Source organism: Gopherus flavomarginatus, chromosome 2 (genome assembly GCF_025201925.1).
Source record: "Gopherus flavomarginatus isolate rGopFla2 chromosome 2, rGopFla2.mat.asm, whole genome shotgun sequence".
NCBI classification, from domain to species: domain Eukaryota; kingdom Metazoa; phylum Chordata; order Testudines; family Testudinidae; genus Gopherus; species Gopherus flavomarginatus.
The window spans coordinates 183,641,752-183,656,000 of NC_066618.1; the positions used below are offsets into that span (position 1 = coordinate 183,641,752).

At 37.2% G+C, this 14,249-nt stretch overlaps 1 protein-coding gene across 5 annotated transcripts in view; it reads left to right on the forward strand.

Moving 5' to 3' along the window:
* HIVEP1 (HIVEP zinc finger 1) overlaps positions 1-14,249 on the forward strand; it is a 195,533-nt gene that overhangs the window by 5,764 nt on the left and 175,520 nt on the right. The gene's annotated exons all lie outside the window — the stretch shown is intronic.

Sequence of the window (14,249 nt, forward strand, 5' to 3'; positions counted from 1 at the left end):
TATATTGTTTCCATTTCTCTCATCTTAAATGAAGCAGATGTAATCAATTTCACTTTTCAGGTTGTGTTGGTTTGTCACTGTTTGCAAGCATTGCAGGAAATCTCTGCTTAAAATAGTTGTTTTTGCTGGAATTTTATAAAGTAGAAATATTTAAATATTTTAATTTTGGAGACTGTTTACAGTGTCTCTTTTAATGAGTGCAACTAAATGAATCAAATATATATGTATGATGTAATAAGTTATGACAATTGGTTCAATTAATTAGACCTGCCAAAAGAAGAAATTTATAGCGTCTAAGATGAAACTCAATGAATATTTTCAATTTCAACAAAAGCATACTTTTTTAACAGTATAAGGATAGGGAGGGCATTATGTACTTCATTTGGTAGGTAGAGTGTCAGCATCTTAAAATCACCTGTAGCAATAGTTTTTATCATAGACTATTAGGGTTGGAAGGGACCTCAGGAGGTCATCTAGTCCAACCCCCTGCTCCAAGCAGGACCAATCCCCAGATTTTTACCCCAGTTCCCTTAATGGCCCCCTCAGGGATTGAACTCACAACCCTGGGTTTAGTAGGCCAATGCTCAAACCCGTGAGCTATCATCTCTCCCCATGCCTAATGAATGGACCTACCTGACTTCTCCCTTCCCCATTGCAAGTGTTATGTACTCTACTTGAACTTCAGAAGCTATCTGAAAGCTTTAACTTCCTTCAGAGCTCCTTACAGGAGTCACTATTAAACATCCCCTAACACTATCTGTTCTCCAAATGTGCTATGTCTATTGCACTTACATCCCAGGCCACTTTGGAGAATGAGCAACTATGACTAAGAATTTAACATTTCTATTGACTCTTAAAGCCTTGAAAATAATCTCCTTTTTGGTTAATACTAGACTTTTCATAGCATGGGATAAAGTTTTAAATTGTTGTTTTAATATGTTCTTGTGTTTTTAAAAGTTGGTTGATTTATTGCATGGTTTGAGAGAATGAAATAGCATCTGTTGCTGTTAAATCCAGAGATAAGATATCTAGTGAAATATGGCTTTTTCTTCAGGTGAGGTGAATTTCATTTACTCGGTGTTTTAAGTAAAGACATTTGACTATCGCTTGCAGACTAGATGTGTCCCTAAAGCATTCTGTGGTGAAGCACAGGTTTCTTTCATTTTATGGGCATTGAGGTGGTTGTTTTTTGTTGCTTTTTCACTGTCTATTTATATAGTGCTGTACTAATCTGACTTTTACAGAGGGAAGAAAATTTAGCAAGAAGACAGGACATTGGAAACATTATTTCACAAATAATTATGTGACAATAAGATCATCTGGTCACTTGCTTTCATGACTATACAATGCTGACAAGATTTTTTTATGCCAAATGGGAGAATGAGCATGGAAATCGGAACAGTCCCAGTGGAACATGTTGCATATGCCTGCTCTATATCATTTTGTTTCACAGCATTAATCTTCTCATTTCTTTATGACTTTGTTGAATACATCCTAATGTGATGAAAATTTTTTAGTGCCATATTGACTGTTTTGGCAAAAGGTCTCAAAGATGTTTTCAAACCTAGGCTCTTGACTGTTTAACTTCAAGATGTTAACTCCAGCTTTGGCGATGATTGACTAAAGTCTGAGACAAGTTGTATGTTCTCAGGTCTCAGAGTGACAAGATAATTATATTACCAAAATATTCAGTAGTTCCAAACATAAAGTCCAAAGGCATGCCCAGGTTAAAGCTATCACAGTCTGTTACCTATAGGTTAAACTAGAGGAACAATTCATAAACAGAAGTTCTCTATACTTTTCTAGCCTTATGAGTAGTCTGATGGGATATCATGCCTCTAAGTAAGAAACATCAGCACATTTTTTTAAAAAAAAGAAGAAAACACATTGTTTTCTCCAGTAGGTAGGCACAAAGATTAAAATCCTTAGGTGTTATACTTCAGTTCCTAAGCATCTTTAGAGGTTACATTTTCTTACCTATTCCTTCCTTTTCATCTTTTGAATACTATACATGTCTTATTTAATACAACAGAATTATGAAGGGAAGAACTGGTCAATTGACTAATGAAGGGACCACTCTATGCAGCTACCCTGTCTATTTTCATGGGACAGACCAGATTAGGCAGTTGTTCCACAAATATAACAAACATTTCTCACTAATATATTCCCCAAAGTGCAATTACATTAGAGACTCACTTTTAGCAGGGTTGATTACACTTGGTATTTGTTGTCAAATGGCTGTGAGGATTTAGAGCAAAACACTAAGTCTCCTGCTTTTGCTTTCTTGGATGTCTATTGAATGTCACAATAGTGAGGTGTTTGTTTTGTTTGTAATTAAAACTGGTTGTTTATTATTTGTATTCTGATAGTGCCTAAGAGTGCCAGTCATGGACTAGGCTCCTGTTGAAGTAGAAGCTGTATAAACACAGAACAAAAAGTATTGGCCAGCTTCTTTAAAATTATATGTTAAGAGTATGAACTTCAGTTATTTCTCGTATTTTCCCTTTACCATCAAATATTTTCCACTTGAAGCAGATGATTGTTCTGTCTCTAAAGCTTAACAGCCCTGTTAGGCTTTTAACATTTTGTGTCCGCTATGGAAATCTGAACATAATGTGAAATTAAGATATGTTCTACTGTAATCTAAACAGTGAACAGAAGTTCACTGGAAAGCTGGATCTGTTATGGTTCTTCCACTGACTTCAATGGAGTTGAACAAGTGTTCTGTTAAGTAATGAAAGTAATGGGTTCTTTCAGTATGGTTAAAATTAGAAACTATTTTTCAATAATGAAAGGTGCCAGTGTAGATTGAAGATTAACAGGTTGATCTTTCTTACCAGTATTTTGGCACACATTTCGATATATCTTGTAAATCAGCTGTTGTGCCAGGCTTACAAAGCATGACTAAGAGTAGGTTTGAATCAAGTGCCTAATGCTTTAAAAAAAAAAAAAAGAAATCTGATTCTGTATTGTTTTTCAGTTTAAAAAACTAAAAATAATGTTGACTTGGTTTTTATTACTGTTATTGCTGCATAGATAGTGTTTTGTTTACAGGCATTTCTGAGGTGTTCTTACTGTGGTGCTGGTACCTCACAAAAATTAATGATTTAAACCTGTACAACGTACCTGTGAACAGGGCTGGCGCAACCCATTAGGCAACCTTGGCGGTTGCCTAGGGTGCTAACATTTGGGGGGCGGATCTTCGGCCGCCGCGGTCGTTGGCAGTATTTCGGGGGTGGGACCTTCCGCCGCCTAGGGCGCCAAAAAAGCTAGCGGCGCTCCTGCCTGTGAATATCAGAGGTAGGGGAACATTAACTTGTCTCTCAAGTCAAAGAAAACTGAGGCACAGAGAGGATAAATGACTTGTCCAAAGTCACATAGCATGTCATGGCAAAGCCAGAAATATACCAGTAACTGTCAGCTTCTGGACTCAAGGTTGTGCTTTGCCAGAAGACTGCACATGATTATGGAAGTGTCCATTGAGTCTATAGCAGTTGGGGCTTCTGTACAACACGTTCTTCGTTTTGTGTAGCTTCTTTTGTACAAACTTTTCCAAAAACCTTTACAGAAATAGGAAGGAAAAATGGTCTTGTGGTTAATAGACTGGCCCGAGACTTAGAAAATTGGTGTTCAGTTTCATGGTTTACCAGAGACCTGGGCAAATGATTTAATCTCTCTAAGTCTCAATTTCTCATCTGTAACATGACAGTAATGATACTTCATTTCTCTCTCTCTTCCTGCTCCCTCTCCCGCCACACTTTTATCTGTCTTGTCTATTTAGATTGTAAGATACTAGGAGGGAAAAGACTGTCTTGTACTATCTGTAAATACAACACCTAACAGAGTCAGGCCAATCTTGAGCAAGTCATCTAAGTGCTACGTTAACATGAACAATATATTCTATGTAATTACATACAAAAACACTGTTAGTAGAACGTTACGGTTGTGAAATACTGAAAAGTTAGGAAGTGCCAGAATTAAAACTTTAATTCATTCCACTTGTGCATATGCATGGTGATACAGTCTTTAAATATGTGATCACATAGTTTTTTTCCTCAGTGTACAGGATTGATGGGGCTCAAGAAATGAACCAGAGTTGTGTAGTGAAAGAGACTTGTCTGTAGGAGCCCTGCCTCATTTGTTGCAGAAGCTGGAAGTTGTGTATCATATGATACAGAGGATTGCAGGAAGAGAGGATGATCTCATGGTAAGACAATTGAATGCTGCCCTGGGGAATTGGATTCTACCACTGCTTCTGCCACATAATTTCTATGTGATGCTGGGCAAATCTCTTTAAAACAAACTTTTCACAATAGGCCACTAGTTGTGTGTTCCTCATTTATTAAAATAACTTTGACACGTGGGTCAAAGTGCTGAGCTCTCACGATTGCAGCTGTGATTTGAACATGAAGTAGTAAAAATGCTCTGAAAAATCAGGTCCTAGATATCTCAAATTGTCTAGTTTTGGGTGAGCAGGCTCTTAATCACTGTGCCTCAGTTCCCCATCTATAAATTGGAGCTAACAATATCACTTTGCCTCACAGGGCTGCTGTGAAGATAATTTCATTCATTTGTGAAGCACTCAGATACTACAGTGAGAGCAACATGGAAAAGTTGATGAGGAAATGAATAATTTTGTGTTCTGTTCAGGATGTACTGTAAACAAGGCCTGGAGACACATGTTGTATGATAAAGATTAAAATAAATATTTAATAACTATCCAATCCATGAGTATGGTCCATCCTGTGTTCTGAATGAGGCAGGGATTCTTTGGATAAAATAATATGTGATCATATATTTCAAGAATGCATATGCAACCTTAATTCTGACACTTTCTAACTTGTGAGTGCTAGACTATGCAACCTTAGCATTCTTTTAATGTAATTTTTTACTATAATTCCCTAGGTTTTTAAAAAAGCAAAATGGAAAAAAAAGTTACCTTGAACCATGTTGACCCTCACCTACATAAGCCATTAATAGGGTTGGGACCTCTAGAACTACAGCACAGACTTCTGTCAACTGAATTAATTGAGTAACTGGTAGCACTAGTAGGTTGCTATCCTCTGTGTGGACAAGCCACTAAAGGTGGATAAGACACACTTTTGTCAGTGGACTTTGCAGCTCTTTGTTGTTAGCAGAGGGAAATGTGGAAATCCTAGTTCAATTCCAGGTTCTGGACAGGAGTGTGCTTGATAATTTGTATTTTCATTCCCCTCACTGGGTTTCTGTCCCTGTTCCCTCTTGTTCCATTCCTTCATATACACACTAGCCCGACCTCTAATGTCTACACTGCACTTTTATGGCCCCACAGCCTGAGTCAGCAGACATAGGCCAGCCGCATGTATTTTACTGCAGTGTAGATATACCCTTGGTTTGTTAAGCCTTTGAGCCCAAGAAAACTTTGGCTTGCATTTTATAAAAGTTCAGTAAGTTTTTATGTGAATGTTTAAAGAAAAAAGTCCTTTTGCTAGTTTAATAAAGATGCTTTTTTACACTCAGTGCTCAAAATAGCTTCTGTTTTTGCAGCTAATCCATATATGATCTAATTGCTTTGGTATTCTGCAGAAAAAATATTTTGAAAAGTAGCCACTACTAATGTGTAGCCATCAGGATTTATAATGAACTATCCAGTAAGCTAAAATGGCTGTAGTGCAAATATCTATTTGGCAACTTCTTTAGAATTTTATGAGGGAGTGTGTATTGAACATCCTTATGAATAGTAGTTAAGATTTTTGGTCTCAGATTTTCCCTAGTGATTTTTTTCTTTAAAAAGTACAAAAATGAATATGTAATTTAATCTGAAGACACTGACACATGAAGGTGAGGAAATTTATAGACTCAGTATATGTTCAGCCAATTGTTACCACAAAGGGCTTCTGTGGTACTTCAGCCCAGCAGATGCTAGGTACGTAGTTGCCATTTTTAAAAAAAAATTGTGATTGGTCTACATCTAGCTCAGTCTTTGATAACATTAGTTTTTTCGTAATGTGCATCTTGCTGAACGATGAGTACTTTACCTATATCATCTGTTACAACATAATTTAAATAGCACTTATGCTGAGAGCAGAATTATTGGCTTTTTTTTTCCAATAATAGTAGGCAAAATACTGCTTCAGGTAACAGGAAGCAATAACATTTTACATGTATATATTGCCCTACTCAAACAGATACATACAGGACAAATGAAATGCAGTCACCTTTCTGTTGGAGAGCAGTTGGTGGCTGACACCCAACACACTGCACAGTAGCTGGGGAAATGAAAACCACTTTGGTCAAACTGCCATCCCCCTTTTGAACACTTCCCAATACCCCACTCTTACCAGCACAATTGCATTTATTCAAGAGGCTGTGGAATTGAATTTTCTTTTTTTTCTTTAAAATCCCAGGTTTATTTTATGGAATAAAATTGAGAGTCCAGAGAAGAGCAGCAAAAATGATAAACGGTTTAGGAAACCTGACCTATGAAGAAATTAAAAAAAAATAAAATAAACTGGTCATGTTTACTCTTCAGAAAGGAAGATTGAGTTGGGACCTGGTATAGTCTTCAAATACTTAAAGGGCTATTGTAAAGAGGGCTGTGATCAGTTGTTCTTCATGTCCGTTGAAGGTAGGGCAGAAAGTACTGAGCTTAATCTGCAGCAAGGAAGACTTAGCTTAGATACTAGAAAAAACTTTCTAACTAGAAGGGAAGTTAAGCTCTGTGTAAGCTTCCAGAGGAGGTTGTGGAATCCCCAAAGCTGGAGATATTTAAGAACAGGTTGGACAAACCTCTGTCAGGGATGGGCTGGGTTTATTTGGTCCTGCCTCAATGCAAGGGGCTGCATTTGCTGACTTCTTGATATCCCTTCCAGCCTTTCCATCACATTTCTATGATTACTTCAATACAGTAATCTTCATTGAGACTCTTTTGATATTCAAATAACTTGATTTCCTGTTGTGCAAAATGTTGTTGTATTTCTGCTTATAAATGTTAAAGGGAATTTCCAGAGTTGTAAATTTTCCAAGAGCTTGTTTTGACTTGACTTACTGATGTAGAAATAGGGGTGAAGTAGTTAGCAGGATTTCTGATTCAGTAATGGCTCTGTGAGGTGGCATTTTTTTTAATGAAGTCTCTGTACGGTAGTTGTAAATAGTAGAAATCAAGATTTAGAGCACTACAGCAGACCAATAAACTACAGTCTAAAGCACTGAAGAAGATTGGGCAGTATTTTTCCCTCTTTTTCATTCCTTAAGTACAGTAACGTTCAGAGTGTTTACATTTCATAAAATAAATTGGTCAAATGTTTGGAATCTGCTGTGACGCATTTGTGGAGGAAGTGGGGAAACTCTCTTGTTTAGTAGAAACAACGAGGCCACCGGACTCCATGTTGTTTTTGTGGACACAGACTAACACAGCTACCCCTCTGATTCTTGTTTAGTAGGGCAGGTGATACTGTTTGTCTTGTAAGTACATTTAAAAAATATTCTTAAAATTTCCTTGTACTGAGGTTGTTCAGTGTGTAAACTGACTGAGTCAGCAATTCCCCTGTGTAAGTCAGTAACAGATGAAAAGAAATGTTTTTATAATGATGCACAGGGTCATGAAAACTACTTTTTTAAATGCTAAACTCAAGAGGCATGTTTACCTGAATATGGCCAGCAAGACCAATTTCTTTGGAGTTTGGATTTCTAAGTAATGACTGGATTTGGTGACCCCTGGATTTAACAGGCTACTCTCACTTATTGTTTCTTACAGTTAGAAGGGACGAATGGAAATCTTAAAGAAGTGATTTATAGTTTAAACAGCTGCTGAATTTTAGTTTTTCTTAAATAAAGAGCCCTTACATATTTAAAAGAATAGGACCATATTATACTGCCCTCTCTTACATGGCCCAGTGGAGAGATGACAGTCTGAAATCGTATGGCAAAAGATTTGGAGAAGTAGTGCTGCGGTATGATCTCATGACATCATGTTGCATAGTTGTTGGTAGCTACAACTGTGTGTGATACGTTCAGTTACATATGAAATAGGTGGGTTAGGTCCTGCCTGGGAAGAAGTCATGGAATGTCCAGTCTGAACATCATGTTCCCTTTGATTATTGGCATAACTTGAAGGTGTGGGAAGCAGCATAATAAATCTCAGCATTAGCTTTTCTTAACCAGTGAGCCATGTCAACCCAGAGGGGAAGTCATATGCTTGCCTTGAACTCTAAAGATGCCTTTACAGGGGCAAGTATTATGCACAGCCAAGAAAGATATGTATAGCCAGAAATAGCATGGCACTTACAATGTCACTTTCTGTGAATTTTTGGCCTGCATGTCATTTTTAGGCTCTCCCCCCCCCCCCCACCTAATGAACATCACTGGTGACCCTGCTGAGTGTAAAGGAGTATATGTCTTAATAGCAAAAAGAGTTTAAAACTTTTATCCCTTCTGCAGGATTTTTCACAGAAGGAGAACTTCCAGCCCATGACAGTCAAACACAATGATGTTTACACATTATAACGTTTTTAAAAATCCTGAAGATTTTGTTTTAATATAATGAAAATATTGCAATATGTGATGTGCCCGAAATGCTACTGTAATTCCTGAGACATCTTGTTAAGAAGCACAGTTAAATACATGTATTGTAACACTTAGTAGTGTTTTGTTTACTTTGATTAAATATTCAGCCTCTTCAGTAAAAGACCACAAGAGGTAGAACAAGAACCAGGGATAACTGATATCTCTAAAATACCTTACCAGATGTTCTTATAGCTTCCTAATAAGATGTTGTCATTTCTATATAATAGGCTATCTGAGGTTTCCTTCAGTATTACATAGCATCGTTACTTAGATGTTGCTGCTGGGAGAAATAATCTCTCTATGGATGGGTGTCTTTTTTTCCTATGATTCTTCTCTATTACTTAGTTTAACTAGAAATCATCTGAATTGCTTTGTCCTGTTTTTCCTTTCTTTGTAACCAGATATCATCTCTGGTGTAATGCCTTTGCCAATCAAATCTTAAATTGATTTTAGAAAAGTATGCATATATTGTGCTTTTATGTAATTTTATCTACTACCTGTCTGTCTAGCTACACATTTCAAATGCTGTTGTCCATATATTCGTTCTTGCCTCCTTCTAAGAAGATTAAGGTTGTCGAGACATGACCTGAAGCAATGATGTAACTTGGAGATATATAATAGGGTTTTTTACCATTTTCTGAGTGCATCATAGATTTCATTTTCCTCATACTTCTGAATGATAATTTATTGCTCATTGTATGGGCACATAGATATTCAGGTTCCTAAACTGATGTTTCAGATTAGCATCACGGTTGAATTTGAGCATGTTGATGATTATTGTATTCATTATTTGTGTTACCTAAGAGCCCTAGTCATGATGCTGTCCATATACCATTGTGCTAGGTGCTGTGCAAACACAGAACAAAAAGAGAGTGCCTGCCTGCAAGAGCTTGCTATCTAAATGATTGCTATTAAACTATTAAATCCAGATCTGCCTCCCTATTAAAAGTTGAATATTCTGTCTTTTGAAGGCTAGTAGTTGTTGCCGGTACCTGAGTATGCTCAGAAACTCCAAGAGATGTTTGGCAACCTGTGCAATTTATTCTTTTTGTGTTGGGTCTGTGATTCTTTCAGTTGGGTAAATGTGAATTTTTTTCAGTTACACATTCATTAAATAAAGAGCTTCATAGTAATAAGGTGACTTTTCCATAGCCATATTTGAAGTGTTTGCATAAGGGTCTTGTGTCCTCATAAATGTGCACGTTAGTAGACAAATGGACTTGTGTACTCTGATCCCAGAACTCCCACTAATGTCAATGGGAGGTTTGCGCAGAGATCAAGGCCTTTTATCTAGCAACTACTGTACTTCTAATTTTGATTGTTTTTTCTGTATTGTATTACCGCTTTCTGTATCCGGTTTTGAGGCAAGCATGCTCCCATTTAGGACCACAGCTACTTTTGCCTTTTGTTTCTTTTTCTTCCCTATCCTCCTCCTCCTGTTTCTCTTCCCTATCTTTCTTCTTTTTCCTTTGATTTTTCTGCACAAGCTCCCAGTTCCCACTCTCCTATAGCCCTCACTCTTGCCCCTTTCCCATTCTGTCTCTTAAAATGGTCAACGGTGACGTTAGTGTCAACATTAAGCTTTAGAATTGATATCCAGTGAGATTAATATAGTGAGTAAGTTGGTTTTTTTGAAGACTTAGGAAGAGAGGACTGTATCAATTTACAGTCTGTTTACATTTGGAAAATTTCCCATAAGAACGGCCATACTGGGTCAGAGTTATAGGATAACTGGGCTAGATGGACTATCTTCCAGCAGTGGCCAATGCAGGTGCTTCAGAGGGAAAGAACAGAATAGGCAATCATCAAGTGATCCATCCTCTGTCGTCCACTCCCAGCTTCTGGCAAGCAGAGTCCACAAGGGGTAGATGACTTTTCTTTATGAAAGCTTAGATTGTACAGAATCTGCATATGTATATAACCACATCTGACTTTCAAGATGAGTGTTTGGCACTGCTGGTCTAGTTGGTATTTAATAGAGGACACTATGGATTTTCCAATTTAACTTGCAGTAGTGCATGGAAAATTTAGTAGACTAAATCTCTGTAATGTATTCTCTTTATTTCCATATTTTACATTTTTATTAGTTGTTATATTTGTTTACCTTGCCACAGAAAGTAATACTTAACTTTACCAGTAAATGTGTCTATTAAAATAATTTTTTTCAAAAAAGAGTAAGCCTGAATAATGTTGTTTTAAAAATATTTGGAGACCATAGGACAAATGACCAACCAGTCAATAACCACCGCAGTGGCTAATGAATTATTATTCAGAAGTCTGGAAAAAAAAGTAAAATCTATAATACACTGAAAGTGATAACAAGTAATTGATTATTATTTCCTGTCTCTACAAACTTAATGTACTCTGCAGAAGAGTGAATGTATATATGGTAGCATTTAAAATGTCTGCACATCTTAGATACACGTTGAATGTTCTTAAGATTTGATTGGAAATGTAGGCTTAAAATGAGTGAGTGTAGGAATAAAGCATTTTTTTTTAAAGTTGTGCAATAACAGTGGTACTTTCCCTTTTTATTGTAAAATATTTTAAATCTAATTGTTTTCAATATGCATGTTTTGTGTCTGTGCTTTAATACTGGCTAGCTTTACCTGGCTCATTAGGAATAGCCTCCTATTGGAAGTTCTCTCTGGGACACTTACAGAAGTAGACCCCTTATTGGAGAGCTCATGTCCATTGGCTTTTGGTGACCTGCATTGCTTAGAGCTTCCATGTTTGCCACATATTTTAATGATTATGAATTTTAGGACCTATTATGGAATGAAACCAGGCACTCTCAATATTAGGTATTGTGGCCAGACATTAAAAAGCTTGTAAACTTGTAAATGTTTGATTTCTCCCCCGCCACCCCCACCCCATGTGAATAGGGAATTAAACTTTGGGCAGCATGGTTGAGAATGAGTAATAATTTAGTAACGCTCTTGCCTTCTGCAGCCTTGTAATATTTTAGTTTACAGATCTGAGTAACTATAAAATGATATTTAAAAATCCCTGGATACAGGGTGGATCCTGATAAGTTAACGTTTTATTGGCAGAAAATAAGAACTTGAAAAGGAGATGGAGTGATGAATGTTCTCCAGAGCGGAGTTCTGGTTAACAACTTATCCCTGCTGTATTGTTTTAAAAAACAAACAAAAACACTTAAACTTTCTGGTTTAAAGAAAAGGGAAGAAAAAGAAAAATTGTGCCTCTTACTACCTGAGCTGACAGAAGGGATAAGCTAGATGCAGAGTCATGTACTTGTATCTGCATGTTAATGAGTCCTGTTTCTCACAAACGCTGATGTAAATGTCTCTTGAGCCAGTACTAGAACTAATCAGCTTTTTCGCTATTAGGCTTTAAAAACAGTTTTGGCAACAGTAATTAAGACAACATGTTTAAAGGAGAATCTCTATTAAATGGAAAGAAGGCTGTAGGCATATTTGACTAGTTACATCTGTATTCTGTCTTTAAATGTTGATGCATTAAATAGCTGCTTATATAACATTAAAAATACAAGGATGCCATAGAATTTGTTTTAAAGGTAGAGATAAATTTCCTTCAAGTACCAAAGGCAATAGATAGTGGAGGAAAATATGTTAGGATTCTTCCTCCAAATCTTTAAAGAGAAAATTGTGCATTGGTATTTTCACTGCCACTTACACAGTGGATTCAGAAGCTCTGCATGTGAAACTTCTTGAACATCATCTGTTTATAGGCTGGGTCAGTCACAATCTAGTTTAGATTTTGGTAATGTGCTGAATGCACCCCAGGCCCTTTGTACTTTCTTTTATGAGTCACTTCTGATTAGAATCCTCATCTGAAGCTGCCTTTCCCTTGTGCAGTATTCACTTCCACACCTACCAGTGGATCTCTCAAATGTTACAGCTCCTGTTTTTGATGTCTCAGTAATGTGGATTTCTTCCTCACGGTATTTTCAGATAAACAAAAGACTCAGTTTATTTACAATGATCATTTAAATCTTATGTGACCAAGAAAATAACTACATCCTTCTGGGTTGCAGCACCTAGCTTCATGGGAAGCTGACATTCTACAGAAAGGTTGGCCTGCCACATAGGCACGTAATAAAAAATGAAAATCTGACAGCTGTGTGGCTAAAAGTAGTGGAATTGATACAAGCATGTTGAAAATTCATGCAACAAGCTTATGGAAAAGTCATGCAACAGGGACGTTGTATCAAAACAAATTCAGGAGTGAGGCACAAGGAATCCCATTTTCTCTATGCCTTTTTGTTTTTTAATTGTTCTTTTGTCTTCATTTCCAAGTTAGGCTATTACTCTCCTGAAATGAACAAGTTATAGGAGTACTAAACACTTCCCCAAAAGATTTTTGGTAAAATGATGAACTTTTGAAGTCACTATTAAAGGGAGAAGGCAGCAGGAGGATGAACAGTTTGAGAAATAGCCATAATACCTCTTCTGTTAGCAACATTAAATATGGTACTCCAGAAGGAGAAAAAATGCTCACCTACAATACATTTGAGAGGGAGCCCAAGCATGGAAAAACTAATCTCTTTCCCTCACTCAACCCTTCAATTTGCACAACATCTTCACTATCCTTCTCTGATCTCTCCAAAACAGCTGTTATCTTCCCCCGTCCCCCTTGATTCCAGAACCTATTTATTTTTCCAGTGTTCTCAAACATATCTGCTTTTTGTTGAATAGGACCTGAGATCCCAGAAGGCTTTGAGTGATTCTTCCATTGTAATTTACAGCAGCAAAGTTTTCTGGGTATATTTAGTGCTGTTTTGGTGGGTGAGGAGAGAATGGCTTATTTAAAGCACTAAGCCATGAAGGAGTGGTGATGGTGACAAACTTTCAGTTTAATTCTCTGTACTGGGAAAAATACCTTATGAGTGGAAGAACACGTTGGGCCCTATTTTCAAGCGTAAAGTAAATGTTCAAGAACGTAGTAATTACTGTCCATCAAGTTGATTAGCCTCATGATAATATAAAATTATTGAGAAAAGACTTTGGGAGGAGCTGAAGCATCAGCTAAGTGACAACTAATTTGAGTTTATGCCAAGAAGGTCAACAATGGATGCAGTGTTTGGAGTCTGATTATTTCATGAGGAATATGGGGAGAAATACGAGGAATTATGCTTAGCGTTTGTGAATTTAAAGAAGGCTTATGACAGAGGTCCTAGAAAATCGTTATGGTGGTACCTGCAGTCTTCCAGTCAGCCTGAACATGTGTCTTCAGCAATCATGGACACTTCTGAGAGTAGCATAACAGTCGTGAAAAGCAGCTGTGGCTTTAGTAAGTAATTCACTGTGAGGGTAAGTCTGCATCAAGGATCAGCTTGGAGCCCATTCGTATTTATGATTGTAATGGACACCTTGATGCAAGAGATTAGGGGAGAGGCTCCACGGAAACATTCTTTTCACCAATAGCATCATGTTGTGCCATGAAGATTAATATGACCTGGAAAGGGTCCTAGAACTATTCGTCTGTGCAATAATTTAAATATTAAGTATTAAGCCATGTTGGGAATGTGGATGCGGATTTAGGAGCTGCATGAAGAGCACTTAATGTAAATGGAGAGAGTTGACAGGAATTCTCTGCAATAAGAATGTGCCAGATAAGCTGAAGAACGAAGGGTAAAAGATGATGACTAGGCTAGCCATAATGTATGGGTCAGAATGCTGGCCACTGAGGGAGAAGGAACAACTGCTTCATGCTGCTGA